This window comes from Poecilia latipinna, unplaced genomic scaffold (assembly GCF_001443285.1).
Source record: "Poecilia latipinna isolate Pla-1442-1.1 unplaced genomic scaffold, P_latipinna-1.0 Scaffold2518, whole genome shotgun sequence".
Classification (NCBI taxonomy): domain Eukaryota; kingdom Metazoa; phylum Chordata; class Actinopteri; order Cyprinodontiformes; family Poeciliidae; genus Poecilia; species Poecilia latipinna.
In genome coordinates, this window is record NW_015115134.1 from 46,716 (window position 1) to 52,331 (window position 5,616).

Below are 5,616 nucleotides of genomic sequence, written 5' to 3' on the forward strand. Positions count from 1 at the left end.
GAGAGCCACTAGGGGGCAGGAATCTCATATTTTTATGCTAAGAATTTGGTAGACACTAGAGTGAGCTCAGGGTGTGCAGTAGGTGGAAGAGTGTGAGAAAGGCAGGATTCTATGCGGTGTGAAAAATACCCACAAAAAGATCCACATGATTTCAGGATAGTTTATGTACATCAGATGTAAGATACTGTCATGCATAAATATTCATGCATAAAGATGATTAGAAAGGAAGTCTAAAAAAAAAAAACACTCACTCACACACACACCTTGACATTCGCAGACAGGCCATTTTTAGATCGTCACATGGCTAAAAACAGCAGAACAAACAAACACCAACAACTCTTTCATCCTGAAACAAAGTGAGCTCAGTTCAACTGTTTCATGTTGTGAAAGCTGATAAAAAAACAACAAAAAAACAGGGTGGAAACCAACCACTAAAAGAAACTTGGGGTGCAGTAATGACTTTGCTCTCTTCTGACTCCAGCAACAATGTAGTTTTGAGGTTGAGAGGATGAAAAACAAACTCTTAAAGCAAGCCAATAAACATAAAAAGGACAATAAAACTGAAACTGTTCTGTCTGACCCAGTAAACACGTCAATTTAAAACTAAATTCTGAATCAGGAATGCAAGACATCACTACACTGAATTCCCAGCTTGCAAACTTCTCTCTGGCTCACATTTTGAATGCATTTGGTGACATTCTTGTGCACAGGGAGCAGATATAGAAGTAATGTGAAAGAACGTAATGTTATGTGTATTTCCATTTCCCTGCAAGGAAAATCTGAATGTCATGTTGCATAACTCTGATCAGTTGTATCTTCAAAATCTTTGTTTTTTTTTGTTTTTGTTGGCTATCTAATAAAAATTAATTATTCTGCAATCTGGGCCATCTTTAAAAGTGGCCTATTGATTCATTTGCATTATGACAACAATGTCTAAGTGCAACTTATTACATTACCTGTCTAAATAAGACATCTAGATTGAAGAATATAACTATTCACATAAACCCCTCGCCCTCATATAGTTCACAGATTTGGACCAATCAGCTCAAGATGTATGGTGTTTCCTTGTGTTGTTGTATCCCACAGAAGAAACGTCCACTCAGGCAGAGCTGATAAATGGCTATAGATATGGGAGTTATCACCAAGAAAATGGGAAATACTAAAGTATTTTTCATTTAGGAGATACTGGGAATTTTTTTTATTTTTATCTCATATGACCTTAAGACCAATCACATCTTTGAGGACAGGATATAGGATTTTTAATAAAGTAGATGATAGGCACAAGGTTTTCTCAGGGCCAAGTCCCAGAATTAAAGCTCTTTGCATAAATGCCCTCATGCATACATTGAGCCAAAAATAAAAATCATATTTTTAGTAGTTTCTTAATAATAAAAAAAAATCATATTTTCATTTTAGGTTTAATAGAAAAGGCTTGTTAATTCTCATAATATGATCACTTGGTTGTAAAACTACACTGAAATGTTTGAAAGCCCTTCTCTCCTAAGATCCTAGGTGCATGCAAGTCTTTACTCAAGTGACTAATCACCCTTACCATCTTCTGGTATGCATTAGAGTTTTTTTTTTTTTTTGCCAACCTTTCTGCCAACAAAGTTCTCTTTCCTGGAACATAAAACGCTGATTGAGTGAAAGCTGCTCTGCCAAAGCACAGTACAAAGCAAAAGGCTCTAACCGCAGCACTTTTCCAGATTCTCTTTGGCAGCTCACAATTAATATTTATACTCAGTGCTGTCACCCAGCTCCTTCACTTTTGGCCTGTCCTGTACTGCATGTCAACTTCACGTGTTTATTTTCTCATTAGCTGGCACTGAATAAGGTTTTTACACACAAGAAGACTGTACCTTATCTTCTATGACCTTGTTTGCGTTTTAGTAGTTTCTTAAGAGAGCATATATGCTCATGTTATCTGTCTTCCTTTATATTGAGCAGCATAGGATTTTTGTGCAGAAGTGATTATTTAGGGGGAGGAAGAGGCTCATGCTTTTATTGGTCTCTATTTGCTGTCCTGTAATAGCTTGTTTGCTCTATTCACTACCACTGTAGGATCTCATCGTAACACTCAATGTTGTTGCTGAGGGGAAAGGGGAAGAGAAGTTGACTAGTTAAAGGAAGACTTTAGGAAAACAACTGAGTGACTCTAATGAGTTAAAAATGCAGCAATAAAACCAAAAGAAATATTCAAAAAAACAAAAGTAAAAAAATAAACTTCAGTAAATCAGGGCAAAATCAGTAGAGACTGGCAAAAGAAGATGAAATAAATAAATACAATACTGAAAAAGCTCTGTACATGTTATACTCTGGACAAAGAGTTCCCACTAACATGAAATATTCCTGAGGGAGATGTTCTAGTTTAGGAGTCAGCAGTACATAGATAAGAGGAAAAAAAAAAAACATATGAAAGCTGTAGAACCAGATGTTGGTGAGGTAAAAATACTCTAATGAGCTAATTGATGTGGTCATTGACCTTTTAACCACAGGACAATGTTCACACCTGCACTATGACAGCTACCACTAGACAATGGTGTTTTTTGCACCTGTGGAATAAAAACTCTCACCAAGAAATGTTCCTGCTAATTTTAACTCTATTGTTAAGATTTGAACAGAAATGCATGAGGGATTTTTAATGAAGACCTGCTTCTCAAATGCAAGAAAGTTGCCTTTAGAGGACCCTGAAATCTTAATTTCTTGGAAGCAGAAGTCATAGCTTTTGGTTCCAAGAAATTATAGTAGCTTGCAACAATATTAATACCACCAACTTTTGCAACGTATGGATATGCATGAGTAAAGATGCATCCTTGTTCCTTAAGACTGGTCCAGCATCCCTATCCCATCCCCACAGCTTCATACTGCCTTCACTGTGCAGGCAAGCACTGGATCGTGGTGTTACATATTCAGAGGAATTAGAATAAATTAGGTTGAATAAAATGCCTACAAATTCGCAGAATTTTATTTGAACTTTTAATTTAAAAAAAATTGTCCTTCCTCTTTACAAATATTCACTGTGGGTCTATTATTTACAAGAAACTTTTGCAAAAATACACTGAAGATTGTGACTGAAAGGGCAAAAAACGTTCAAGGAGTATTACTGCTTTTGTCAGGCACTGCAATGGCATAAAGAACCGACGATGCGATCATTGATCGTTACGTCGTACAAGAAAGTCCAAAAACTGGAGATAGGAGGTTTATGTTTTAATTATTTAATATTTTAATAAAAAGTTCAAAGTTTAGAGCATTTCTGTTGCAACTGAAAAGGCAAGATGCGAACAGAACAAACAAATCTGTGTAAATACAAGAACTCAAATGCACTTTATGTTCCTTTTTCATAAGGGAACGTGTAGAGAAGTGAGAAATGACACAGAGGGGTGGCTGATGTAATTAAGTGGAGAAAGGCTTTGAGATGTGAACAAAACAAAACACACTGGAAGCTGGTTACAAAAGACAAAACATTTCCACTTCTCTTTGTTTCTCACAGAATTCAACAAGTAAAAAAAAAAAAAAAAAAACTAAGAATGTGACACTCAATGTTCCTGTGGTAACATGTTAGATCCTCCATCCGAATCACACGTGCTGGAATTTTTATTTTTGTTAGCCTTTTAGTAGAGCACTGCGAATGTAAAAAGGGTTTGCTATGTTTTGTCTGGAATAAAAAGGAAGAAAGGGGAGGGCGAGAGGTTGCTCGGGATTGTTGAGGGCTTTTGAATATAAGCCTGTCCCACTAAACCTCATGGGTAAAATCTCCATGGCAACTGTTCTTTGGCACCAAAAGGTGAGCTAAGAATGAGCGGAAGGGCATCGGGTAGCCTGAATGTGGACACAAACAGAACTCAACAACAGAAGGCAAGGACATAAAGTCCTGATGTGGTGCAGATGAGTGTTAAGGCTACAAATATTCCTGTTTGGAGGCATTGTGAATTGTGCAGCAGTGTTTTAATGGAGCTCTGGTAAATGGAAGAACGGCCGCTATAAATTGCCGCCTGCAGGCTTCACTGACAGAACAGCCTGCAGGAAGGACATATAGGTGTAGAGAGCCTGTCTGTCATACTTGTTGACAACATTCTGATTAATAAGTGCCTTTAAGACAAAAAATGTTAACACGAGCTGGGAAAATGAATTAGGGCAAAATAAAGTATCCATAGTTTTTTAACACTATATTCATGCAAATGTGCCATTAAAATGCTCTTGTTGTTGAATGCTTATGTAAGGGGAAATCTGGCATGTTCAGTCCATTAACTTTACTTGGCATCCAAAAAAATAAATAGCTTTACAAAGTAAGGGAACCAATTTTCAAGGTTTTAATTGAAATATACCAACAATTGGGGTCACTGTTTGATTAATATTAAAGTTGCAGTATGTAACTCTTATAAATAAAGTGTTTTTAACATGTTTGTTAAAACTGTCACTATAATCTGTGAAAAAGACTGAGCTCTTCTGCCTTCCCCCTGGGTTAGGGTTACCCAGAAATGCACCTCTCCCTGTCAGAATCCACCAATCAGAGCGAAGAGGAAGGTCTTAGCACTGTCAATCACCCTTGTGCATGTGCTGCTCGAGGACAAAAAAGCGTAAAGCTTACTAGACCTTAATACCTCAAACTGCAACATGCAAATAAAAGCTCTACCATCAGTTTCACTGTGGTTTTATCAGACTTGAGTCATGAGGATAAGGGAACAAAATTTGATACCAAGATGGAAAATAACAGAAAATGTTGTTCTCACTGTATGGAAGCATGAGCTTATTCCACGGATATTTAAGGGAAAATAAAACTTCTCTGAAGTGTAAAACAGAGGACAGACCTTTTTATGACAAAGCCCAATTACCAACAATCAGGCACCAGCAGCGTGTTTGTTCTGCAGCAGGACAAATTTTCTAATAACTAGATATTACACCAGGTTTTGCAGCTTTTTACTGCTAGTGTCTCACATTTCTCACCCACATTGTGCCCAGGATTTTCCACTGGGTTTTTTCTCTATTCTCTTACTGACTGGTTTAACAGTTTTTTATTTTTTTTATTTTTACTTTTTTACTATCCATATAAGGCTCACTGCCAGCCAAAAATGATTTGCTCAGCTCTTAGAAGCAAAATCATCTTTATCATCAACCGTCTCAGATAAATTGATTTTCAGCTTGATCAGTGTGCTCGAAATGGTTTTCATGTCCTCTAAAGAGAACTAAGTCATTGACTACAAATATGTTTCACTCCAATTCTTGCAACTGGGGCAATTTACATGAAAATTTTGGAAAGTTTTCCTTAGTCAAATTCAGACAATGGGACTTCAACCCTTGTTTTCTCACAAAAACATTTTACTTTTCAGATAGATGTTGCAGATAAAAATGAAAATGACAAAAGGTCAGGAGTTGATTTGCTATTTGCAGGATGTTTCCAGGCATTTGGAGAGGTAAGCAATGGAAAATGAGCTGTGTCAGTAATAGAGAGATTCAATAGAAGTGAAAAGACAAACATGACAACAGAGCACATTGGGGACACGAAGATCTGTTCCTGAAAATAAGACACATTTGGTTAAACTTTGGCAAACCTGTAACAAATCCCTCTCTAAAACGGGGATTGAACCAGAGAGTTCTTTGAATTGTTTTATAATGGTT